The following is a 27,737-nucleotide window of genomic DNA, read 5'->3' as shown; positions in this document are numbered from 1 at the left end:
TACAGCTATATGTTCCTCCTTTGTGAATTTCTGATGTTATTGCAACTTTTAACTGCTGTATTTCTAAGTATAATTGTCTCTGCAGAAATTAGAGATCATGGTATGATTGATATTGGATACATTTTGTTTCTGTTGAATCCTAATTTTTTTATTGCAAATGTTGACGCTATTTTAATGTAATGAATGTTTCATGGAACAAATACAAATAATTCTAGACAAATGAGTCAATAAATGGTTTTGACTTTAATATTCGATGAAAAATTCGCTCGCCGACAGATGCATTCTGTAGCTGTCTCTCTTGTCCTGGTCACATTCGCATGGTAAGCAACACCACCTCACAGATCTGCTATCACTGTCCTCCGAAATGCTTACAGATGTTTTCCTCTTCAGAATTCTTCTGATCATGGACTGGACGCTGGTTCTTGGGCCCAGTTTTGACACGGTGGCGGTGGGGGGTTTGAGTTCATTTGGGTCAAGGGGTGACATGTTTTTCGATGATTGTTCTTTCGGTTATTTTCTGCATCTGTTAAATAAACAAAAGATACTATCAAAGGTGAATTCTTTTTTAATAGAAATGTATAAATGCATGTAAATATTAGTTTAAGGAGTTTTAAGGGAACAGCATAAGAAATAATGATATAATGTCAGTGTTAAAGTACATTTGTTTTGCAGTTCCGTAGAAAATTGCAACCAATCAGAGAACAGCAGAATTTATCTGCTCTACATTAGAAATAATAGTCCTTAACAATATTCTAAAATCAGTAAAAGTATCTGAGTAGGTAGATTCGTATGATTGAATGAAACAATTATAAATAATTATGTTCACATGCTTGCGAAAGTTCAAACCTAAAGGCGACCAATATTTTGACGGACTTGATTCGAAACTTAATACTGATCTAAAGTTTATATGCTAATTTTTGTCCATCCCCCATTCTGTATTTTGAAGTTACGGTGGTCACTTGTATTCGGATAACCAGACAGACTTCTTGTGAATGAATATCGTTCAAAATTTGATAGAATACAATGAGTATATAAAGACCATATGCTAATTTCATCTGCTTACCTCAAAAAGTTTTTGAGTAATCATGTTCACAGACAGACGTAATTCGAAAAATGTGTTCTTCAGACTCAGGGAGCTATAAAATGAGCATATTTGCTGGAATCTTGAATTCGAATTTTTTGAACTATTACAAAACCTTTTCTTTGTATACTTCGTACATAAAAAAGTTAGAAAAGAAATAGGAGTACAATTTCAGACGGTATGAATACAATAACCATAAAAATATATATAGGAACAAATATTAAAAACTACAAAAACTTGTGATTTGTGAACTTGAGCTGTTACAATCGTTACTCACCTGGGTGTTTTCCTAGCAAACTACAAATACTTACAAAAGACGACCCCTGAGACGAACTGTATATGGTAACTACAAAACCAGGAAATAAATCTTGACGGATAAAATTTGTACACAGATTTAACATCTAAAACGTAAATGTGTATGAAATGTGGAACTAAATTCATCAAGAAGTTGACTGTCTGTTGTTTTGTACTTCTAAAAGCACGTAACAGCGATAAATCAAAAACGGAGTGACTAAATGCATGAAATCTAGTATGTAATTTTGTGATTACAATTGTAAATTTGTATCAAATTTTAGTTTTAATCGGTTTGTATTAGATTGGATTTTGGATCCTTATGGCACAAGAACCAGAATTTACTATGCTGTGCTATTCAATCAACCAAAAATAATACATCAAAATATATGTTTCCAGCGATTAATCACGAAATATCGCACGCTAATAGTTTCTTTCGTAACTATTGTTCACCAATGGAAACGGTTAATAATACACAAGAACACTTATTAGAGAGTATACGAGATAGTGTTTTGAGCAAATGTTCTGGAAAGTTTTATCTGTCTTTAATGAAGATATAAATCAAGTGCAGGATAAAGTCTTCTTGTAGACGTCTCTTTAGGAGAGGTTTGCAAGTATGTCCTTTCAGCCAATGGCAGATTTAGACACTTTGTGACCTTAAGTCAGATCACATTACGAGGTTCTTATTTTAATAATATTTCCAGAATAGTTTTACATCTCTATACATTTTAAATAGTATTACGAATCTGTAATGCTGCTTCCCAGCATAGTTGGTTCCACCATCAGAAAGAATGTTACAGTCATCTGTATTGGACGGAGTTCGGTGTCGCGTCGGAGGTTCCAGAGCTTGGCGACAAACTTGGCGACGAATTTGGCGACTTTGGTGCCAAAATAGATTTTACCCGAAGCATCGAGAATTTTCCCGATCCGTCCAGTAGGAACCGAGATACGCCTCGAATGTACTTGATTGGTTGAGAGGCTTCTAGCCCCCGCATCCTGAGACCTATAAAAGGAGGCGGCCGCAGCTGCTAGGGCAGAGTAGTCGGAATCGACGATAAAGAACTGGCCTTCCAGAAATAAGCGGAGCAGCGACGGAGTGAAGCTAGTGCTGAACTAAGCTGTGCGCTACTGTCTGCAGTAGAGTCTTGTTATATGCTGCTGTGTATGCTGTTGTATGCTGTTGTGTATGCTGTTGTTGCTGCACGTCTCGGCTGAAGATAATTGTCTTCTGTGCTGTATATAGTTGTCGTCTTTGTGCTGTCCTGTGTGTCTTCGTGTAAATAAACGTCGTTGTTTTATTTTCTACTGCGGCCTGGTGATTGAGCGTTCTTCACACCATATAACTTCCACTATCCAAACGAACCCCGGAAATTTCGTAACAATATTTTCATGAATTATTTTAGATTATATTTTTTTATTTTATTAATTTGGTAAATATATATTTCTTTTAATTTGTCTATCATAATTGTCGTCTGTCCGTCATGCATGTTTGTATAAAGTGCTTAAACAGAAGTTCAGTTTTGTAAATATTCTAATAACTAAGTGAACGACGTATGATTTAAGTGAATGCTCATATTTCATATTTAATGGAACATATAGGAACTTAATGATATTTGAGAAAATAAATTACCTTAATATATAATCATGCAGAGAATTTTTATTTATAATTTTATTATTTGCAACTCAGAAAAACAAACTTCTTAATCGACTTTGCAACCCCTACTCAACCTAGCGGCCATAGGCATCTGCTTATATCGAAATTCGCTACTACTGAATGGAATGCAATTTACTTAACTACTACACTCATGTCCAAAATTAAGGTCACAAAAATGTTTTTCAAAGTAATTCTAAATGGCTACCAGTAAAATTTAAACAAATTGTATTTTATATATTGTGAAGGACCGCTAACACGATATTCACCGTTTTTTTGTGAGAAAAAATGTTGTTTAGCATTAGTTTTGGGGGAACTACTAAAATTAGACCGTTTAGGCATTTGGGATTTTTGCCTGCAATTTTGTGAATATTGCATTAAAACAAAAATTTTAACCTGTTTTCAGTAAGAATGAGTTCTCATAATCGTTTAGACGATGTCTTGAAATGGAGAACCGTTGGTAGGCCTGAAGATGGGCAGTCTCAAGCGGAGGTGGCTCTATGGTTACAAGTGGCACCGAATGTGGTATCCAGGTTGTGGAATCAATTCTAAACAAGTGGTACTGTAACCAGGAAGGCTGGCCAAGGCCGTCTCAGAGCAAAGACGCCTGCACAGGATCGCTATTTGGCATCAAGCGCAAGGCGGCATAGGCTGACAATGGCTCCTCAACTTGCTCATGCTCTTGCTGCTGCGTCTAGAATAAGAATTTCCAGATAAAACGTATACAGACATGTAGCTGAAAGGGCTCTTTATACCCGGCGACCAGTTGAGTTCGTCCCTTTGACTGCATCCAACAGAAAAGCCCGGCTGTTGTGGTGCCTAACATATCTGTCTTGCGCACAGCAAGAATAGGGGCGTGTTCTTTTCAGTGATGAGTCGCGATTTACCACAAAGAGTGACACTCGTCGAATCTTCATCTGGAGAGAGCGAGGAGCTCGCTATCATTACTCCTACGTAAAAGAAATCGACAGATTTGGTGGCAGAGAAATCCTTATCTGGGGTAGCATATTGTTGGGCAGACGTACACCACTGCACGTCTTCGATGCGGGTACTGTCAATGCACATCGCTATAGGGATGAGATCCTTGAAGCCTATGTGAGGTTGTTCAGGGGTGCTATTGGCCCAGACTTCATGTTTATGGATGAAAACGCGCTTCCACACAGAGCCCAGATCGTTGATGATTTTCTTGAGGAAGAGGATATTCGACGTATGGACTGGCCCTCGAGGACTCCGGATGACAATCCTATTGAACATGTTTGGGATGGTCTCGGAAAAGCCATTGCACAGCGTAACCCCCTCCTAATACCCTCCAAGAGTTAAAAGCCGCGCTTTTGGAAGAGTGGGCTTTGTTGCTCGAAGCATTTATTGACACCCTCATAAACAGTATGAAAGCTCGTTGTGAAGCCAGTATAGCAGTGCACGATGGTCACATTCCATATTAGACAGGAATTTTCCCGAGATAAATGCTTTATCTCTGATTCATAATGTAACACTTTTTGATATATCCTGTTTCTTAGTTCCCAATTATAATCTTTTCCACGTTGCTATATGTCCATGCTCTTTCTTCCATTGTAGTGTACCTCTGTGCCAAATTTCGTGGCAACACAGTGAATAGTTTTTCATTTTTCGCAGATTTTATGTTTGTGGCCTTAATTTTGGACATGAGAGTACTTAATGGAATATACTATACTATTACTTAATGGAATTATATGGAAATCCGCTACTACTTAATGCTCCCAGCCCCTCCTCATGTTACTTCAAAAGCGGAAGCTGATTTCAGGAATGAAGTTAATGTGCCATAAATGTTCTTATAAAATTCCCTTACAAAAACTTATAACATTTTATTAACTACAAAACAATTTAAAAGATTTAATGAGGAGTCATCATATATATTGGGAGATGAGTGATGATTCTTTATTAAGTATTCAGATTTCATATTAGAATTCAAAGCTAAAAATCATTTAAAAATTTCGAAATTTTTATGGAGCACTGAAAGTATAAATATCCAGTGAAGTTAAAAGATTACGACTTTATGACAGTGTGATTTATTAATGTGGTGTTGCCATCTAGTGAGTTGGAGACGAAAAGCATAAATCACATTTTTTTCAAAGAAAATTTTTCATTTTTTCGGAACTTAGTATATATGAATCAGTATATATCTAAAATTATTATTAATTTCTATTTGAATAATAATTTTAATATGATAGAACCGAATAAGGATTTTTCACATGCAAAAAAGTTTTATATTATATATTTCTATTACATTCAAAAAATTTCGTGCAGTTTTGTATTGTTCAAAATACTTCTTGAAATTAATTACTAAAATTGTGACACGATAGCGTATTTATTTTTTAAAGAATATATAATAGTTAATTTTTGGGGGTATTCTAAATTATGTGGATATTTTCTCTACATTCAATGTTAGTGACTTTGCCTTACTTAATTTTTACGTTTTAGTTTAATTTCTTCCACTTTTTTATGTCTATTTTTAAATTCAAAAAGTGTGTGTTATTAAATTCATAGAGTATATCAAAGTTTTTGTTTGCATTCTCTTTCGTTTACTCAATAATAAAGAAAGTCATTTTTAAAGAAATTCATGATTCTCTGTACTTTTGAAACTGATTTATTAATTACTTTCAAGATATGAATATTGTGCCAAGATTAGACACTAGTTGCTTTGCGAATAATTTCATATGATATAACGTGCATGTTTTATTATAAGTGGTTGTTACTTAAAAAAAAATCTAATTCTCTTCTTTAAAAGGAAATATCGCTATACACTATGTAAAATTTATGATTGTAGTCACCTACATTTATATAAATTCCCTTGCACTTCCGGATACTAAACGAGTATTAAAACAACAAATTCGTGAAATTTGGGATAATTTTTTATTGGATTTTTATGTTTGTTGAGAAATGGTTCCAACGGGAATCAATTAAAATAAAAGATTCATCGAAAAACTGAATTATATCGGAAGTAATGATAATTACTAATACAGAATAATTACTACAAATTATAAACTTTATATAAATATGTAATTTTTCCGAAAGCGCTTTAAATTACTTGCGTTACGGTCATTTGAATAAAACTCAAACTTATCAACGCATTTTCATTTTCATTTCATTTTTTTTCCTAGGCTAACTTTATGATCGTTCTCTTTCTTACATCAATATATCGACAGCACGTTTTTTCCAACGAATGTTTTGTTTCAATAAATGCTACTTAAATGTCGTGTATTTTCGACATTACAATAGCCTCATATGAAGTCTATATTTGTACCTTTACATAGGCTGATTCCAAAATTAGAATCGATTTTAGAGGTAATGGAACTTAAAAATATTTGCTACGTGCTGATCGGGGAGAGGTGGATGAATGGAGTAAGAAACTGATATTCAACTTTTATTTGAATAATTTTATTTTTCAGCGTAAATCACCAGATGCAGATCAAATACATTCTCGCTTTCCTCAAGCAGTGAGCAAAGAAACAGATTTGTTCCATTTAAAGATGCTCAGTTGCCTATGTGTTTCGAGCAACTTAGTCCGTTTTATAAGCCTGCGATTTCTTCCTTTGGAATTACATTAAAGCATTCACTGTATCTGCTACCATAGCCAGTTACGTCATATTTTCCAATCCTATACGAACATAGACAATGCCAAGATTTGATTTCTTTGTCGATAATCGGACAATGATATAAATGCTTGTTGATTAACTAAAACACACAGAAGTTTTATAACAAATTAAAAATAAAAAAGAATTAAAATGAAATCTAAGATCGCAAATTTCAAGTTGTCATGTGAGAAGATCATTATTTTTTAAGTCATTATTTGTCTTAATTAATTTAAGTCATTAACCAGTTTAAACCGGTTTGAAACAATCAGGAGACTTCTCTATCGGTCTCTATCCCCCCCTCTCTCTCTATATATATACATATAATGATAATTTTTTTTAAATTTTCATTTTCAATTTTTCTAGCTGGCAAACAAAGCTCGATCGATTTTGATATGAAATAACAGCTATAATATCATAGTTCTACGTCAACCTTTTAAAATCGCATCTGCTTTCAAAGAACCACACATAATAATTAGGCAATACTGGTAAAAGCAGGTAAAAAAAAATATGTGATTAAAAGACAATGATGAAAATTGCCATTTATGCTTTATTGCCATGTTGCATTTGATCTGCATATGGTGATTTACGCTGAAAAATGAATTGCCTAACGCAAATTTAAGCTTCAATATTCATTGCCTACTTGATTTCGAGCTTCAAAACCCCCTAACCAAAACAACATCATGTTCTCACATAATAAAAAGAGAAATGTTTGATTTTATGAAGCATTGTTTACTTCTATTGTTGTAATACATCTTCTAATAGAGAATTTGAACCCAACGATTATTTTTTATTATTATGTATAGGTTAAAGAGATTACAAGATAGTCTTCTGCAATTATCTTTAACTACTATTCTAACAAGAGGTTATTCTCACTTAAGATAGCACACAAAAAAAGCGTCTCGTAAAGTGCAGATAAAAGAACCGCTTTCTGACAAAGGGCGTGTTTGGGTGTGCGAGTTTGTCGAGTCTGGAACTTCTGGAGCACAGTTCATAAATCTTCGTTTAATCTTCATATTGCGTGCAGACGGGAAGCCTTTGAAGAGAAAGCTCTTCCGGTTAAATGGTCACGGAAGTACCCATATGCCGTTCAACCCATCTATCTTGTATTTTGCGAAAAAGGAGAAAAAAATCGAGTTAAATTTAAATTTCGTTATAACTAGCCGCCATTGATGATCAACTTACTCACCAGTAATGATGTTTGTGTTTGAATTCGACAGAATCTGCTATGCACAATTCCTTTCAAATTGTCTTGAAATTAAATTTCAAATTATAAGAGATATTTAAGGCGCGTTTTTATAATAGTTTCGCATTTGTTTAATTTCGGTACATACATCAACCCCGGAAGCGCCGAGTCTCATGGCGTAAGTTTCCGCATTCAATTGTACATTGTCAGTATTAACTTCTTTTTCTAATTCCTCTTGTAAAATATGCAATTGTTCCAACAATAAAATAGTTCGGTGCATTTGACTCAATTAACCCCTTCCAGTAAGAATTAATAATGAAATATTGTGAACGAAATAAGCATCTAATTTTTATTTAAAAAACATTTTATTTTATAATTCTTAAAAAAGTGTTCATTAATACTATATTATGAAATGGATATAACTGCAATTCGTAAGTTCATATTCAACGCTTCTTTAAAAACCTCTAATGACTTCGGATTAGCACCTAATTTTCCCAACATCAAAGAGTTTACACCAAGCACATTATCTATTTCCTTCCATTCTTCTGATGATGTGTCTACAATTCCAGAATATACACTAGAATCACTTATTAGTCGCCTAGTATGTATTCGTCTTATTGGTCAGTATGGCTTAAATATTTGCTGATTTCTTCTGATTCTTCAGAATCCTTCCAATCACCTTGATATTTATAGTCTGCCCTATCCATTAGGGTGCTTATTTCACAACATGATTTTCCTTTAGTAAAAATATATATTGGCCTGACCGATGTTTTCAATAAATGTTTATAAGAATGAAATTCTACTGATTAACAACAATTTGGCCGTGACTTATACCAAGAAATTCTAACAATAAACAATATGTGATAGAGATCTATGGTATCAACAAAAATAATAAAAGTGCTGCCAAATTCAGTACACTAGAATTTTAAACCAAATTTATTATCATATCCAACAGTAATTTTAGTCTTGCTTGTCATCGTGTTGTATGGCATGAAAATTCAATGACTAGCTATACTCGTCATTTTACTGGAAGGGGTAAACAGCAGTCAACTCTTTATCTTATTGTAAATGCCTAAGCTCTTGTATCGTCTTATCTCATTGTATGTCCGGCAACAGACTGTCAGGCTGTTGATTTTTATATTTGCTGGCATAAAGTGTTGACTTATATAAACGAAATTTGGCTCATTATCTCACTGTTAAAATTGTAGTTCCGTGTCAAATTCTGGCTTTATCCAGTTGCAAAAGGTGTCCAAAATGAATGCAACGGATTTCTTCACTATACTATGAAGCACAAACCACTCATAAGCGGAACTCTGAAAAATAAAAATTTGAGTATTCATGGCCAAGTTCTACAATTTTTTTTGCGGGAAGGGGTTAGTCATATCACTGATTCTCCGACTCGCCCGAAGGCACACGGATAAATAATACTGAATGACCGGACCGCCGCAACAGCAACATTGGCGGGAATTTTGGTTGAGTGCTAAGGGCCATCACCGGCCACGGTACAACCCTTCCAGGAGGAAGTACGTCCTGTCATCAATGGGAGGAGCCAGATCCCCCCACCTATTTATGGACCCACCGGAGTGGCGAGATCCAACCACCATACCGGAAGCATCTCATCCTCATTTCGAGGCGCCCCCCGGGGGTTGCAGGAAGGGGGTATCTTTATTATGAAGTGTGATAGAAAGTTCTGGAAAAAAATCCGTCTGCTGGTTATTAGAAGCTTTTGAATATTTTGACAAAACACAAGACCATTTTCATGAGAGAAAAAGAAGAAAGAAAAAAAAAAAAAGGAACAAATTCAACTCAAAAATTTATTTACTGCCTCAATGAATTGTATGGAAAATCTTTTAGTATATAAATGCGCTGAATTTAAAAGGTAGAGTTGATATAGAAAAAATAATTTCTACATTTAAAATTCTTGCCCTAAATGTAGTCAAAATTCCTTCCAGACATCAGACAATTTTTTGTGTCCATTTTATCATGTAATATGTATTAAAACTGTAAAAAAAAAAGAAAAAAATTTCATTGTTATTTTTCTTTAGAAAATATAATTTTCTCTAATTTCTTTTAAAGAGCCAATCTCTAACTTCATTTTTAAGACCAATTTTGCTTTATTCAAATTTTTAAATGAATTGAATTTTCATTATGGTTCCGTCAGTTCCGAATAAGTCAAATTCTATTGTATTTTAATCTGACCTTAAAATCCTTCCAAAAGTAATAAATAAATTTCTTAGAGTTAAAATGAAATGTTTCTCATTTTGCGGTGAAGTGTATGAGAAACAGTGCAATGAAGCACCTTCAAAACAGAAAGAAAAATAAAGATCTCAGTATTCATTGTTTATTTTATAAGCGAATCAGAGCGTGACTTTTCTTGAATTGCATTTATTAAACCCTTCACCCTGTCTTCTGAATAAATATAGCCAATTGAAATTTAAAACCCGCCCAAAGTTACTCAACATGCAATTTAATTCGCCTTTTTGGACACATTTAAATCAATGTCAAACGCACAATGATTTTCTATTATTTGTTTTTGGTGTAGAGGCTGATCAAACTCAAAGCTCCAAATCTTGGTCATCTTTTTTATTATTAAAGAAAATAAGTGATCAAATCAAGCTTAGAAATAAAATGTTGAGTATTTAAATGCCTGAATGAATCATTTTTTAACACGCTTTAATTCTTCTTTTTACTAACACATATTAATGTAAAATTTGAGAAAACATGACCCTTCATTCAATTTTACTTTGTTGTATCGCAAAATTTTAATGAACGCCTGAAAAAAAAGAAATTTTCCCTCCCTGGGTCAGGCAGGATTAGTAAACAGTATTTAATCTTCGATATTTTTTGGACATAATTGCAATTATCCATACTGCAGTCCAAATGTACCTTACAAGGCTGGTAAAGATTTTGACTGTGTATTTAAAGAGATATTAAGACAAAGCTTCTATATTGATAATATTGTAGCTAGTTTTGACAATTATGAGAATCTAAACAATTTTTTTCATATCCATTCAGTTGATGTTGTAGGATGGTTTTGAATTCAGAAGTTGGGAAGGCACAGAAGACAGAACTGCACATGGTTGAGAAACTTCTATTTTAGGCATGAAATGGAATCGTCATTTATATTCTCTGCGAATTAATGTGAGCTGGATGAATGAATTAAACATTGAGAAAGCAACGAGGGAATTATGCTGTCAGAAGCTCATAAATTCTTTAGTTCTATTGGGTACACCTATCCAGTTATGTGTTGCTCAAAGTTAATGTTACAAAAGACCTGGAAAACACCTATATGATAGGATACGGAAATTACGTGCAAGCCGAGAAAGGAATTCTTACCGTGGTTTCGAGATCTAAAGATCCTCGAAAAAATTCGTATTTTCAGATAATTCGGAAAATACGAAGCACTGTACAATTCATACTTTTTTGTGACACAAACAAAAAGACTTATTGTAGTATTTTTGAGATTTGAAGGTTTGGTTAAATTGTCTCTTCTTTTTGATAAGTATAGAATAACTCCTTTAAGAGGTGGTACAATACCACATATGGAGCCTTTAACTGCTTTTAGAGGAGTAAATTCAATTATCGAAGCGTTAAATTGGAGGGAAGTGAAATACTATTCGACTGGAGCGATTCAAGTGCTATATTCGCATGGATATCTAAAGAAAGCAATTGGAAAGCAATTATCCGAAATCGAAATACGAAAAAGACATACGAAAATTGACTTCTTCAACATGGAATCATGTAGTTGGTAAACTAAATCCCGCAGACTTTCCATCTAGAGGTTGTACAGCAATTCGTCACTTAGGTGGGATGGAGACTAACAGTATTACCTAAAGTTTGGTATCATGGGAGAATTTTGAGCGAAGACATTAATGAAGGCGAGATAGAAAAGAAGGTGAAATCTATAAAATCTTTGGCAAGCACTGAAAATTATTATTCAGTGCAATGGGATTTATTCATTCTTCTCCAAATAATAGTACTCTTAATTATTATGATTACTGTTTTAAAATAATAATCTCTTCCTAAAAGAAAAAAGAACGAGCGAAAAACTCACTTCTGAATTTTGTAAAGCGGAGTTGAAATTAATGATGATGATTCAACAGGAATCTTTCGAAGGAGAGAAAGAAAAAAATGTAATGACTTCCTGTCTTTGAAAATGTAGATAAAATCTTGCATATAAAGACACATATCGTTAAAAAAAGACAAAGAAAATTTCTGAAATCCAATGCTTCTATCCTCAAATCACGGTGTCATACTGAAACTTATAGAGAACTATAAGAATAATTTACATTGTGGTATCATGGGATATTTTGCAGAAAAAGAAACAAAAAATTGAATTTTGATTGAAAAAAAAAACACTACTCAAAATCATATCGAAGTGCGTAACATGCAAGCGATTCTTTTCAAAGAAGATAAAAGATGAGAGAATTTCCTGAGAGAATCTGAGAATTATTCGGGGAGCTGCCATTTTCCAAATAACAGGAATAGTTGCAGCCGGATCATTATTGGAAAAGCCTTTGGTACTATTCATCATTTGCGCTGTTAACTGCGCTGTACGTTTAGAATTTATCATCAGCTTATCCCCTGAAGCAATTTTGGCAGGTTTTAGCAAGCTTGTCGCAAGAGACAGAAGATGCTCAATTATTTATTGCGACAACAACACTAATTTCGTTGGTGCTGCCGTTCTATTCTACGCCTTGGATTGTAATAAGAATATAAGACATGGTGCTGTCTTATAATATTATTACAATGCCCTTGATTAGAAATTTAACCCATCAACCATTTCATGTTGGTGTGTATGGGAGGGGAGTTGCTGGAAGAGACTAATTCGAAAAATGAAGGATCTCTTAAAGAATATCTTTGGTCAGGCGCAATTATTTTATGAATAGATGGTAACAATCCCATGTGATTATGAAGCGTTAATAAATTCCCGATCTATTATTTATGCCTGTAAATTAGGATCTAGTGCCAATATCTCCTTCTTCGTTTCTAAAAGGTATCATAGAATTAAGAACACTAGGTATTGATGTTACAAACTATAAAATTTCCAAATATAAGAATAAAATATTGGCAAAATTTGTATAAGATTTATGAAACAAATTTAGAAACGAATATCTGAGATTTCTCATATAAAGAACAAGTTGTATGAATTGCGGTTAGAGATTTTGTATTAGTTGCCTCAAACAAGTGCAAAAGAATCAATTGTCCAGTGGAAAGATTGAAAGATATTATTCCTGGAAATAACAGAATTTTTTGATTTGTTAAAAACAAACATCACATTTGAATTTACTTCAATTCAACGTGTGTATTTGGCGATTAATACACAGTTACTAAAAAATCTAATAGGGATTTTTTTTTCCGATTGACTAAAACCAGAATTCGACACAACACAACAATTTAGTAATCACATACCAAATTTCAATTAATAGCATAGTTGAGTTTTTGAATAATCGCATTTATATGCATGTGAAAGTACAGGTAGGCACTTAACCAATTTCTTAACAGATTTGGTTTCGAATTCGATACTAATATGCAATATAAATGCTAAACTTTTAAGCCAAATATCGTTTACCTAGTCTTTAATGTTTTGAATTATCATGTTTATATGCATGCAAAACTGACCCCTCCACGAATTTGATTCAGAATTTGATACAGATCTAAATTTTAGATGCCAAACCTGTGTACTAAATTTTTATGTATCCAGATCTTTATGTTTCGTAGTAATCATGTTTATATGCATGCAAAACTGACCCCTTGACGATTTTGGTTCAGAATTTGATACAGATATAAGTTTTAGATGCCAAACCTGTGTACTAAATTTTTATGAATCCAGATCTTTATGTTTCGTAGTAATCATGTTCCCTTTTATTTAGGCAGAAACTTACTGTTTCTTATACAAGTATTTCGTTTAAAATTTAAAAAAAATCTATACATTTTTCTAAAGATGATATGTTAAATTTCATAAGTCTAGCTTAAAGTTTTCTTGAGTTATCGTGTTCACAAATATATAGACAGAAATAAACCCAAAAATGTGTTTTTCGGATCCAGGAGGCAAAATCTCGAGCTAGATTTTTTTAGAGATTATAGTACTTCCTCTATATTTCGCTTACGAGAAAGTAAAAGTCAATAACCTTGAGACTTCTGTGCCGAAGAACAATTTTTTTTCAACCTTAAATTTCATGTGAGGAGTTTCATTCATAGTTAACAGAGCCTTTATCAAGTTAGACTCTCTAGAATTTTCAACAAAACAACAAAAGCAAAAATTACAAACCTTAAGTGTTCTGTACCGAAGAAAAATAAAAACAGAACTATATTCGAGATCATCAATCGAAATCTAGTTTATACAGTGCGAAATAACTTAGAAAAAGTAAATATGCTTTTTTAAAATTCTATGAAGGATTAGAGTAGGTTGTAAACAATATGGATTCAAGAAAAGATATACTTTAGATCAATTTAGTATCTATTTTTCTATGCTTATTCAATCTTCATCTTTTAATATGATAATGTAACCCGTATTTTGGTTCAACAAATACACTAATTTGGAAACCCTTGTTTTAGTTTAATCGTCAAAGTTGATAATTTTTGAATTATTTATAAATTCATATTTTTATGAAACTTCGGGTTTTTTTCTATTTGTTTGTCGATGAAGGAACAGTCCATTAGTAACGAAAGACGATTTTTATTAAATACGAAGAAACGAATATACAGACAACAAATATACAACCGAGACAAATACACAGCAGCACACTACAACAAACAGTAGCCTACAAGTAGTAATCGGTAGTAATAACAACCACAGCACACAAAGCGGCCAGACAGAATTCAGAAGGAGGAGGGATTCTTCGTAGATACTTTCTACGGTCTCTCCAAACGCCTGCGTTTCTCCACTGTCTCCTCGCTTTAGCTGTATACAACTTCCGACTCACTGCTATACGATTGGCTACTTCACACACGACTCGATGTTGCTTCTACAATAAACACCAGGCAACAGCTCAATTCAACAATCGCTTGAGCTCAATACAACGCTTGCTCTTCGTTGGACTGATCCAATTATTTGCCGTTGACTCTTTCCACGATGGATTACACGACTCGTTTCACGACTGACTTCGGCTTGAGACAGTCGACCTTTTACAGTTACCGGAGCCGGCCAAGGAAAGTTCTGGAACAATTAGGCATATTTCGGTTCCTATTGATTCAATTGCTAAAATTCTGGAAGATACCAGTATTATCTATTTTGTCGCCAAAGTCTCCAAATTCATCGCCAAGTTGCCAAATGATTGCTAATTTGTTGCCAAGCTCTGGGATCACTGACTCAGCATCCGATCAGCATCCAACAGAGCTGATCGTAAAATGGTCTTTCCAGTGATTGAACTAACCGCGCTGGGAAGCAGCATCACAGACTTGTAACAATATTCATTCAGTTATGTTTATAAAACTTCAAATAGATTATAAAGTTTGTTTCCTTCAAAACAGTGGGAGATAATTTCTAAGAGCACTGCAGAAATCAGTTTAAATTTCTTCGACATCTGTCATGGATAATATTTTGAAATTCATTAAGATATTTAAGTTTATTCTAAGAGTTTTGATTGTAGAAAAAAAATGTTTATAAATAATTCTGCCAATTTTTTTTTTCCTTGACTAAGAATAGCAATACAAATTTGATTTTTTTAAAAAAATGATAAGCTTGTCAATTTTTTAATGTATAGTTGTGTACAATTTTTAAAAAAATCTAGTATTATATTTTTTAAACATTAGAACAAAATATTAAAAATAATAAGAATAAAAAAGTTGCTTTCATGGATTTTTAAAGGAAAATAATAATAAAAAAAAATCATTGGTGAATCATGTTATAGAGCATAGCAATTTACTTCTAAAGACAAACAAATTGGCATGCTCTATTTGGGGCTTGATTTTCTTACTTTTTCTGATACTAATTACTTTTTAAGCGTTTTCAGAATTAATGGCGGATATTACGAAACTATTCTTAATCAAAACATCTCAACTCTTGTAAGTGTATTTCCTTAATCACGTGCTTTCGTGTTTGCCTCATTTTCTTGATAAGTAGATTTAATGACAGTGTCATCTTGAGTAAGATTGCCTAGTCATAAAATAACAGATTTTCTCCTTTCGATTCTCTCGTATACTTATAGATGAGAAAACTATTTGCATTATGAGGGAAAATTTATTTTGCTTATGATCCAATATGCAGCCAAAACCCTTAGTCTGACATCATTAAACATCCTTTCCTTAATATATTTTGCGAAGGTTAACAACTGTGAAAAAAATTAAACATGATACTTATTTGCATTATTTGAATATGCGTTTGAGGAAAAAAAACGTATCTCATACATTTCGTAGACTTAATTCGAAATTTGACATAGATAATCAGATTCGAAATTCCATTAATTCTATTCATTTAGTTCAATGCGTTTTTTTGTGTTATTATATTCATACATTTAGAGTGACAAATCGCGATTCCAAAGAAAATATTTTTTCAGGCTCAGGAAAAATCTAAAATGTCAAAATTCATAAGAATTTCAAAATCAAATTATCTTATAATTAAATATAAGATAATTTAAATATTTTCTTTCTATTTACTTCAAATACAGTAAATTACAAACTGGCGACTCCGACCCGCAGGAAGGCACACGGAAAAACTTGAACGACTGTACCGCCGCAACAGCAACATTGGCGGGAACTGTGGTTGAGTACTAAGAACCCTCACCTGCTACGGTACAACCCTTCCCTAAGGAAGTACGTCCCGTCAACGATGAGAGGAGCCAGACCCACCTTTTCGTGTACTCACATGGGTGGCGAGAACCAATCACCATGCCGGATGCTTCTCATCCTCAATTACGGGGTGCCCCTCTCCCGTCGGACTGATAATGAATTTAATTCGTGACTTTAGATTGCGCATTTTTAATAAGACAGAAAATATTGAACAACTATTTAAGAAAAGCAATGTGTCGATGTTTTCTAAAGTGTAATTTTTTATTTATTTCTGCCAACGATCTTATATGTTATATATTTTTGTACTAGTTATTTTATAATTTTTGATGAAATTCAATAGCTTATCATTGTTATTAATTTTTAAAAATTGTTCTTTCATAAAAAATTTTTTAGTATTTTTTTTCGTATTAATTTTTTTTCAATATTTATTACGATTTCTTTAAAAAAAAAATCAACAATTGTCTTTTTTTTTTCATTTTTTTCTGGGTTTTTAAAAATTGGTTAAGTAAATTTTTAAAACATTTCGTACAACGGTTTCCATTCTTGAAAAACAGCGCAGAATTTAAAAATAACGAAATACCAGTAATAAATTTTCAATAAAACGATTTCACGTGATAACCAACACGAATGTCTGGTACGTTTTCTTTATTTCTTTATTCCTTTTTTTATTTTATTTTTTTATTTAAAGCACGTGCAGCTGTCGGAGTAAGGAACTTGCAACGTGTTCTTTCAAGGATATTATTACAGAGCATGCAACGAAGGTGACGAAACGTATCCAAAAGAGAACGTGTCTACGAGATCATAAGTGGGGAATGACTGTTTACTCACGATACAGGTGGTTTCTGGGCCAGATGATTCTCTTGAGAATCCATTAATGTTAATGACTTGTTCGATGGAATATTTCCTTTTCATGTAAATAGAAATTAGGATTCCATTCTATGAAATTAGGCAGAAAGTGTTCCATGCAATAGTGCAGATTTTAAATAAAACGTGATGATTTCAAATATAAATTACCCATTGATAAATTCTTAGATATTATTAGTCACTAGCTGCCTTTGGCGACCAGTTTATTCGCCAAGATTATTGGGTTTTTAGGCTGTTAGTTATTAATATGGAATGCATTTCTTTAGAGAAACATTTCACTTTGTAATTTGATCCGACTAAAATACATGAATTCAATTAAAACAGTTTACTGCAAATTTCAAAGTGTATAATATTACGAAATAAAACAGGAAGTGAAAATCCTTCTTTAGATTGAATGATTGGCAAAAGCTTGAATGTTTTGATGGCGAATTTGAATTCCATCATAGCATTCAAAAACATTGTTTTAGATAGCATATAAAACTGAATTAAAAATATTATAATAATTAAATGAAAAATTGTACGGATATGAAATTTATATCATTAAAAAAGTTATATTTTTTAATCTTAAGATAATACAAAAAGATTTTTTATAAGATAATTGTTTTGGAAGATATCGATTTCCATAGACAAGTTATAACGATAATTGCTAGACTTAAAATTAATATACGGGTGTCAAAATTGAAAAAAATTTTAGTGATTTTTCGCCAAATATAATCGTGACAATTTCTTATTGCAACTTTATAAGCCTTTTGTTAGCATTTCTATTATACACTCAGGATTGCAGACTTTTAGAAAGTTTTTGGGAGATTGGCATGATTTTGGCATGTTTGGCGAGAAACTATATCTGTCAACGGTTAAGCCTATTGTTGTACCTGATTGAATTTTTTATTTGACGCCAATTTCTTGATTTCTTTTATATCTTCTCTCCTCTGACTGAATTCTCTTTTTGGTGACATGGCGAACTGTCACCGGAACAGTTCTAATAATATTTTGCAACTCCTTTAAGTAGCTAAGCAAAGCGTTTGATTCAGTACAACTGTAATAATGAAGAAATCTGTATATATATATATATATATATATATATATTGTGTGTGTGTTATATTGTATATTGTGTGTGTGTGTGTGTGTGTGTGTGTTACATTATTTTGTTTGCAGCAGAAAGCAGGTTTGAAGACATAGACGAGACGTTGTATTTTTAATTTCGTTTTATTCTCTCTCGGGAGGCAGGTATGATTATTTACAAGAAGGCGCAGGACTGCACAAAAGCAGAAATAAAAAAAAGTGCGAAACAAATGATAACTAGTCTTATATAACATGGGATTTCCGGCCACGCGCCAATTCAATACACGTAGTGACCTTTGACAACGGCAGCGAAGGGATCGATTTCATTTGATACGTAGAAGTGAATTGAATTCAGGTTTAATTAATTCTTTCTGTTTAATTAATTCAACTGAAGTTGAATTAATTAAACAGAAAGTGGAATTGTATCAAGAAATAAGAGAATGAAATTACTATGGGCTAAATTAAGATAAAAGCTTGGAAATCAATTTGGTTTAAATTAAGAGTTTAAAATATCATTACATATATATATATATATAATATATGAATGAAGAAATGATGTGATTGTGTGTGTGTGTGTGTGTGAAATGATGTGTGTGATGAATGAAGAAATCTGTATATATATATATATATATATTCTACATTTAGTTTTTATGATAAAAATTTTAATCTTTATCATTCATAAGCAATTCAAGAAATTCAAATAATTCGGAAATGGAGAGCTTAAAATGTTTTCGAACTTTATCTTTTATTAACTTTTTAAGTCGAAGCAATTTTCCTTGTAATTTTAAATCATATTTTATCCATAAATCTTCACATGTTTCATCTTTTGAGTCCGGAATTTTAATATTAAAATACTTTTCGAACTGTTCGTTGATATTTATTTTATTTATAAAAATAATTCCTATTTTTCTGGTGCATTTTTATTTTCCATATTTTAATTAATAGAGCTCATCTTTTTAAATTTAATTATTAATTTTTGAATGTTTTTTTTTCTTTTCTTCATATTACCTCTTTTTTTTCTTTGGAATTTTATCTTGATAGGTTGAGAATCAGTGATTAATTTTTAGAGTTGCTTGTTAGTTTATTGCGATGCCGCTAAAAAACTAATCGAAATTTTGTGTTTTAAGCGGATTTATTTAATACTAAATAATTAAATTTAAAACTGATGAATTATTTAAAATTCTTAGAACTTATTTAAATAAAATCGACAGCCAATAATATAATTTAATTGTAAAAAAATTAAAAATTTTGCAAAGTAATAAATAAATTAATAATTTAATATACTACTTTACTTTACTACTACTAAACTACTATAATTTAATAGCCGATTAATTAAAATCATTTTTAAGACCATTAAATACCACTGAAATATCTGAAAAAAATTTGATAACAGAAGATGTAATGCACAGCCAAGTGTTTGAAGACGCCATTTTATACTGAAATTTGCATCGAAATCACTGATATCTTTTTTTTTTTTTTTGCATTAAAGACAATAGCAATAAATTATCATATATTGCGTGATGACTTAAGAAAATCAATATTTATTGAAAAAGGAAGTGGAAAAGGTGATGACACGCAAAGTACAATGATGCAAGATAGAAGAGTTTCAAAAAATTTGTTTAGCTGCATTTTTGTTACGAAATTACATTACGTTTTAAATATGTTTTATTACACAAGTACGCGAAAGCTTCCTTTTCAAAACGACTTGAATTTGAATTTTGTTAGATTTTATTGGCACAAGAGCCATGGTGTTGACTATGCTGCATTAAATTGTTTTTTTTTTTTTAGAATTAAAATATAAAATTTCAGCAATGTAAAAACCTTTGAAAAAGATGACGAAAACTTAAATATGGAGATAAGAACCTATTGATTTCAAAAAAGTAAAAAGATGAGAATGTGGAATTTTATCAAGCAAAAGAGATAATATGAAGTTGTGGTGAAAGCTTATAAGCTAGTTAACAGCTACACTACACGGGCAATTGCTTTTGTATTGTGGTCATGTTACTGGACTGCGAACTACAAGGTCCCAGGTTCTATCCTTGCCCATTACAATCCGCCACATTGGTGACCTCGGACGATGAACCTTCAACTTTCGTACAGTGGTTGTGGCGCTATCTACCCACAACAAACCAAAGTCTTCAGAATCACTTGACGTAGCAACACAAAAGTCTTCACACTCACTTGGCGCAAACGGCAACCACTCACCCACATACGCTTGCCATAACGCTTGGCACTACTCAAATGGGTACAGGCTCATTAGACTCAACAGCTAAATAATACATCACCATTCAACAGCCATATCATTCGTCTGACCTCCGACTCACAGGAGGGAGAGTCTGTGGTGAAAGCTTATAAGCCAGTTAACAGCTACGCTACACGAGCAATTGCTTTTGTATTGTGGTCATGTTACTGGATTGCGAACCACAAGATCCCAGGTTCTATTCTTGCTCATTACAATCTGCCACAAAGTTGCTAAAATGATATAAATGTTGAGTACTAAAATTTGGACATTCTCTGAGAATATGGTAAACAGACATGATGCAACTGCACTGCAAGCACATTGGTACCTCTTCTCCGAAAGGTAGATGGCTTTGGGTGAATCTAGTGTGAGCTATGCGCAAACGGGTTAAGATAATGTCTACTTTTCTATTTAGATATATTGTTTTCTAAAAGAATAACAATAAAATGTAACCAATATAGTGTTCTACTTTTCCATTTAGTAATGTGATTTATAGAATATTAGGAAAAACCAGCTAAGGTTGTCACCCCCAAATTTTCTCGTATGCTCTCTATGAAAGATGTTATGCCTTGAATGATGTTAATGAGTAATTTTCACGAAATAGTCATCTTACACGTGACTCTAGCATTTTTATTGAATCTATTGTGCGATCTTTGACGATTTATCCCTGGCATGCCACCAATACATGGATTATGGATTTATAATTTAATTAATTTAAGGGATTAACTCGAAATTAAATTCGGAGAAAGTTAGAATAGTGTAAAGTCATTGACAATGTGCAAAACTCACACAAATTCAAAACTCTATAACATGAAGAAGCGAACAAACCTTCTCAAAATAAAAAAAGCAAAGAATAATACAATTTATATATCATCGATTATAATATATATATATATATATATATATATATATATATATATATATATATATATATATATATATATATATATATATATATATATATATATATATATATATATATTTAAAGACCTATCAGTTAAATAATTTTGAAAGTTGGTTAATCGGATAAATTATTTTAAATGACGTTATAGTCAAATGTGGCTACAATGCACCAAATCAATGGTTAATATTTTGAAACAGCTCATTATAGTTAATGAGCTGTTTCAAAGTGTCTGGTTAAAATACAAATACTTTAACTAGAAGCTCAAAGCCGAGGAGGGAAATATTTTCCTTGTGTATGAGGGAAAACTAAAGAAAAATATTCCAAGATTTTATTGAAATATTTTTAGAAAGACATTTCTTTTGTTGATAGGAAAAAACAAACATATAAATACAAATTGATCTTTTTTTCTGAAAAAGAAACAAACTTATACAATATGGTTGATTCATGTGACATGCCAGTCTTATGACAGGCAAAACTGCGCATGTCACGTAACATCATTATGCACGTCTGCTATGACGTGCTGTGATATCATATGCTCTTATCTTACACAAGATAGATGATAGATTTCAAAATTAAATTGATGCATTGCATTTTATACTCATCACGTGATAATGAATTGATTTCTTTAAAGTAATAAAATATTTCATAAAATATTAAATTCAGATTCATTTATATTCAATATGCGAATCATTGTCCAAAAGCCTTTATTACAATTTTTTTAAAATTAGAACTTGTAATATTAAATATTATAGCACGATAGTGTTTAGATTAAATTTTTATTAGGCTTCATCAACCGTTTCATTCTCTCTTTAATGATTTTCGCATAGTTGAATGTCAAGTTACAAACATTACCATGTTAAAAGTAATCACTAATTTTATGGTCAGTTTTTTCATAATGTTATTTGAATGTCGTTTCCAAATTTATATATTTATAAAATTTTATCAAAATAATACAAAATGCGAGATATTTCTGTTGAATCTGAAATAGTTATAAGCCAATAAGTTAAATATTGTTTGTTATAAGCCAAATATTTTTAAAGTATAGATTTATTTATTTTTTAAATAAAAGGCAACACTCTAGAAACCGATTTCATAATTAGATAAATTATTAAAAATTTTAGTAGTAGCGAACAAATATACCAATTGTTCGCTGTACCAATCGGCGAGAAATAAATTAAAAAAATTATTAAATTACAGAAAGTATGAGAGCATTATTGTACAGAAATTACAGAAAATATGGCAGATTTAAAAGATTAATTCATATGAAAACCATTATTTAATATGGATTATAAAATAAAGAGAATTTTTGTTTTCTATATTTAAATATTTGTAAGAGATAAAAAAAAAGTTACATTTTTCAGTTGATACAAAAATCGATGTTAAAATACTGAATGGAAGAAACGATGTTTAAATTAAAATTAAAAATATAAAAATAAATAGAAAAGAATGAATCGTTAATTTCTTTTTTCATTAGAATTAACTAAAGCATTTTTTAATAAAACTTTTTCAAAGTTAAACTTGTCTATTTTATCACATAACCTAAATAAAAAAAAAATTTTTAATTTTTTTTTTGTCTGCTAAAAAAACTGCTCATAAAAACATGCAAGAAGATAACATTGATTAGGATTTGTTTAATCCTTCGGTGTCATCTGGTTTACCTCAATTTTAGATAAATTGTAGTCGGCTGCCTTGAATAATCTAGTTTCTTTCAATGACGTTGCGATGTCTGGCAAGCTTAAAACTGGTATTCAAAAGTACAGTGAAAAAAAAATTAACACAAATAGCGCGTAAATTAATTCCGCTAAAAAAAATAAAAAATGAAAATTCTGTGACACAGAGACAAAGGAAGTATTTTGACGAAAAATTTTAACAGCAAAATTAAATTGCTTTGCTGTTTCTATGAAATAAAACAAGTAATTTACTTTTAAAAACAGATTTCTCGTTTCTGAATTTTAAAAATAAATTTTAATGTGGATTATCAGCTATATTATTTCATATGATAATCATGTCTATTATATAGTTGTTTATTATATCAAAACAGTTATGAAATTATCATTTGTGTTTTTATCTTTCTTTTCTTCTAAATGACAGCAAAAAGAATTGTCACTCTTCTTTTTTCGGATTTGATCCTGTTGAGTCTTCGAACATAAGTTGATGTATAAGAAATAAATTATTTTAGAATCGAAAGAAATTCAAATTTTTAAAATAATAAAAAAGTTATTAAATCTAAAAACGCAGTGAGCGTGTCTATGTGTTGTGTTGTTGGTCTGTGTCTGAATATGTCACAGCATTTGACCTACAACTATCAACTTTGGTATGCATGTATAAGAACGTTGGAGAATTTATATGTATATACTTTGTAGAAATATACAACACCTTATGGAGGAGTAAAAAAACGTACGCTTTCGAACTAATTCTTTTTCGAATTTTAAATAAAATTTTAATAAATTAAAAATTAAGCTGAAATTTTCCATTTTTAATGACATCATTCGAAAATATTATTCTACAAAAATTAATATTTTTACCATTTAAAAATTTACAAAATTGTTTTTAAATGATAACAATTTAAAAATCATGCACCTTTTTTCTCAACTTTGGCAATTTTTTTAATATATTTTTTTTTTCCTAATTTTCAATAGTAGATTTATTGCGTTGTTGCTTTGAAGTTTAAACTATTTTTGTTGTTTCATTAAATATTTAATCACATGATTTGCTTTTATTGTTAAAAGCTGAAGAAGAAGATTCTGTTTAATATATGCGTAGTTTACAAGAATAAAAAGGGGATTTTAAGATATACCGAGAAATTTTGAAGATATATAAACCTCATATTTGTGTTTTAGTAGAGCTATGATATCAAGGAATTTGGTATCCAATAGAAAGGTTCATGTATACAGTGAAGAGAACGTAAGTAAGAACAGTTAAAATAATATGGCTTTAATGCCTGAAAATTTGACTGAATCATGGATACGAATTTATATCTAAACGATTAAAATGAAATTAAATATACGCTATATCCCCAGGAACTAGCTGTTCGCCAAAGCAGAAAAAAAGTCAGGCATGAAAAAAGTCTAAATCTTTACTGAGCTCATGATATTTTTGGAATTTAAATTAAATATTATCTTGTATTGTTTCATATTATAAGTTCTAATTGTTTCTTCATGTTTTTATTCTTGTTCTTGTTCATTCTGCAAGAGCAAAAATGATTTCTGTGAATTCATTAATGCTGAAATAAATCCTAAAAAGTAAAAACAACAAATGTTTACGGAATATATTTCTCTCATTAATATTTTCATTAATTCTTCTTAGCAAATCATTTCGTAGTATCAGATAGCAATTTTTTTTTTAATTTTCCGATTAAGGAAATAAGTCTGGGATTTTTGAACTTTGTACTTTTTTTTATTATTGCAATTGGAGAAAATAATACAAATGTAAAAATCCATTGATATCTAAATAATCTAACGGATGAAAAATGAAGTGATTGAATATATTTATTTAAAATTTTCGACCTACAAAATGAAAATAATTAATGAGCCTCAATCGTTTCTTTTCAGTTTAGACCAGAATATTCTGAAGCATCATATTATGATAATATGTTAATCTTGCGTTTATCAAAACAAGTAAACTATGCAAAACAAATGCAAGAAGCATCGCCGTATATAAGAATAAGGAATTGTGTTTTCCTACCAACTATTGGTGTTGCTGAAGGAAAGATGAACAAATTAAAAAAGGATACCAAAGATAATAACAAAAAGACATAGATGAAAACTGAAATCGAAATGAAAACGAATATAAATATGAGAAAAGTTAGCATTTGCATATTTTTTAACGGTTTCTGTAAAAGAAATCTGCCATTTTTATTCTTAATCTGTTTGTTAGCTACATAGCTGATTTCTGTTCTATTAATTTGTGTAAAAGATTTTTTTAAAATTTTTAATCTAAAAAGATTTATAATGTTATGAGGCTGAAAAAGAGTAAATTTTCAAGAACTGTATGCGTCGAAAAAAAAATGGATGACGAGATATTTCATGCTTTTATAATTTAAAAATGAACTTGTTTAGAAAAAGATTTATTTACTTTCTTGGTTTTCAGCATTAATTGATCTAATTCATTTATACATCCACGGCCAATAAATTATTAGATTAGAAACGCTTTTCTAATACGAACATACCTTTAGAAATAATTATGTTCGTTAAATAATCATCCACTGCGCACCAAAATTTAAATATTATTTTCCAAATGGTAACTACCGCATTAATATATTTGAAATTGTGTCCAAATTATTCGTCACCATACTTTTTCGACATGGTTTCATAAATACATGACACACAAAATCTGAAACTGAAACTCTAAATTGAATGCCCATTTCAGAACTGTATATGTGCAATGTCCAATGACATTCGCAGCTGAGCCTTTCTTTGATAAAATAAACCTAACCCTTTTAACCTTTAAGTAAAACTAAACTTTTAAAAGTACTTACCCATCGACGTCAAAACCATTCGGTGAAAACAGGTGTTTTTGTCAGGGATGGTAAATGCAGGGAAGGGTCATCTAGACTACGTGCTGGAAAATTCATAATTGGATTATGTCTCTTCACTATGCTGGCTTCCCTTCGTTGAGTGATAGAAAGGTTGTGAAGCGCCACTAACGAAAATTTAATCTTTGTTCAAGCATTTGATTAGGAATAGTTTGTGTTGGAACTGCCTCTTTGGGTGGTTCACTTCTGTGTTTGGGAGAATTTATTGAAGCATATTAAGTTATTCGAATTAAAAATATGAAATTTTAAATAAATAGATAATATTGAATCAGTATAAAATGTTAGAGCATTTCATTCAAAAATACATATTTTTTCTTCTTATTATTAATTTATGTTGGTACTCATTAATTAAGGAGTAGTTTTGTTTGTTTAAACATACATACAGATGTGCTAGAATTACAGTATCCTTATTCGTAGCGTTGTAGAGAGAGAAATATAATCAAAGTATACCTATTCGTAACATTGTAGAGAGATATATAATAAAACTTCCTTGTTCGTTGCATTGTAGAGAAAGATATAATTAAAGTAACTCTGTTTCGTAACATTGTAGTGAGAAAATTATAATTAAATCATCCCTCTTCGTAGCATTAAATAGAGAGAGAAACATAATTAAAGTACCTCTCTTCGTAGCATTGTAGGGAGAGAAATATAACTAAAGTACCCCTGTTTCGTAGCATTGTAGAGAAGGAAATATAATTAAAGTATCCCTTTTCGTAGCATTACATATAGAGAGAAATATAATCAAAATATCCCTATTCGTAGCATTGTAAAGAGAGAAACATAATCAATGTATCCTTATTCGTAGCATTGTAGAGAGAGAGAAATATGATCAAAGTATCCTTGTTCCCAGTATCCTAGTTCCTGTATCCTAGTATCCAAAGTATCCTAGTATTTGTGAGAGAGAAATAGAATTAAAGTATCCGTGTCCACAGTATTGTAGAAATAGAAATATCTAAGTATATTTGTTCATAGCATTATATAGAGAGAAATATAATGAAAGTATTCTTGTATATAGCATTTTAGAGATCGAAATAGATTTAAAGTATCCATGTTCAAAATATTGTAAAAAGAGAAATATAATGAAAGTATCCTTGTTCGTAGCTTTGTAGAGAGAGACATATAAATAAAGTATTCCTATTCGTAGCATTGAAGAGAAATATACATAAAAAAAGTATCCTTTGAAGTTTTCTCGCATACTCTCTTTAATAAATTCTTCAGCCACCATTGCATAGAATCTGTAAATATTGGACAAAACCCCGACCGTCAGAAGTGTTCAGATTCTTTTTAAAAGCCCCTCAAAATAAATATAAATGATTAAATGTAAACTGAAAATACCATTAATTAAATTACACAAAATTTAATTTAAAAACCAATTAAAATCAAAAAGTCTTATTTAAATTTGAATATACGAACTAGGATCAAAGCACAGAAATATAAAAAAATAAACAATTACTTTTACCAATGAAAGAATTGATATTATTGCTATGAACAATTATGTATAATGTGGTAATCAATACAAACAAGGGCATAATATATTTATCATGTAACATGAATCATTTAAAATAAAAATTAAATTTTTTAATTATG

At 31.1% G+C, this 27,737-nt stretch overlaps 1 long non-coding RNA gene across 1 annotated transcript; it reads right to left on the bottom strand.

Moving 5' to 3' along the window:
* Positions 1-224: 224 nt before the first annotated feature.
* Positions 225-26,179, bottom strand: LOC129983741 (uncharacterized). The gene is made up of 2 exons (XR_008785444.1): positions 26,094-26,179; positions 225-523 (listed from the first exon to the last, which is right to left on the bottom strand). It is a non-coding gene; the product is annotated as an uncharacterized LOC129983741 (long non-coding RNA).
* Between the last annotated feature and the right edge of the window lie 1,558 nt (positions 26,180-27,737).

Source organism: Argiope bruennichi, chromosome 9 (assembly GCF_947563725.1).
Source record: "Argiope bruennichi chromosome 9, qqArgBrue1.1, whole genome shotgun sequence".
Classification (NCBI taxonomy): domain Eukaryota; kingdom Metazoa; phylum Arthropoda; class Arachnida; order Araneae; family Araneidae; genus Argiope; species Argiope bruennichi.
Note: the sequence above shows the minus strand (reverse complement) of the source record. Positions and strands in the feature narration are given on the sequence as shown.